The following is a 913-nucleotide window of genomic DNA, read 5'->3' on the forward strand; positions in this document are numbered from 1 at the left end:
AAATATTCCTGTTCATGGACAAGAGAAAACGCCCTGTGTTGATTAAAGTTTTTTTGAAAACAGGTGCGGATTCTGGTGATTAATAAAGAATTTATTTGTTCTTAATTATCATGTAATAGACCATCCAATAATCTGATTTTTAAGTTTGTAATCCTGGGGAGATTGGTCTATTTGAAAGGACGGAGATAAAGGGAACAGGGGTCGACGCGTTTCGAATCCCCTAAGTAACAGGGATTCTCATCAGGACGGAGATAAAGGGAACAGGGGTCGACGCGTTTCGAATCCCCTAAGTAACAGGGATTCTCATCAGGACCGTGAAGATTCAATCTATAAAAGAAATAATAAAAACATTCTGTCAGTCATACTCAGAACACTCAACTTCAATCTATCAAGCAAACTCTCAGATCATACCTTTGTCATGTGATTCAGCAGTCGTTCTCCCAATGTAGTTATTTGGAATGGATCTGTAATATTAAGGAATCAATGGACTTAATAAGGTTGGAGTACCGAATAGAAAGGAAAAAAGATGACTTGCGTAAATCAGGGCACTCACATGTAGATGCGGTGTGTCCGCGTGATCAGTTCCTTCTTGTCGATTAAATCAGTCGATTCTAGAAGGAAGAAAAACCTTTATTTGCCTCGGCAAAACAGGGGCAAGCACTGGCGACTTCGTGAGTGAAATTGGCTCGGAATTGGGAGCATATAAGCACGCTGCGCGTCTGATTGTGAAGGAAGGGTGTGTCCAAGAATGAAATAGTTCTTGCAGTCGGAATATGTGAGTACTTCTGCATTCAGATTCGTTTAGATTACGGCGGCTTCCTAGGTTGTGAAAGGGTTTAAGAGATCTTACCAGTAACAGGATTTTTATTCTCGCCCAGAAGCGAGACGTTTTTTATCGGACAATCAAGGTCGA

The 913-nt window shown here is 40.9% G+C and overlaps 1 long non-coding RNA gene across 1 annotated transcript; it reads right to left on the reverse strand.

The window, feature by feature from the left end:
• Nucleotides 1-252: 252 nt before the first annotated feature.
• LOC146796656 (uncharacterized) lies at nt 253-613 on the reverse strand. The gene is made up of 3 exons (XR_014969950.1): nt 554-613; nt 412-464; nt 253-327 (listed from the first exon to the last, which is right to left on the reverse strand). It is a non-coding gene; the product is annotated as an uncharacterized LOC146796656 (long non-coding RNA).
• Between the last annotated feature and the right edge of the window lie 300 nt (nt 614-913).

The sequence above is a fragment of the Triturus cristatus genome, chromosome 10 (genome assembly GCF_964204655.1).
Source record: "Triturus cristatus chromosome 10, aTriCri1.1, whole genome shotgun sequence".
Lineage (NCBI taxonomy): Eukaryota > Metazoa > Chordata > Amphibia > Caudata > Salamandridae > Triturus > Triturus cristatus.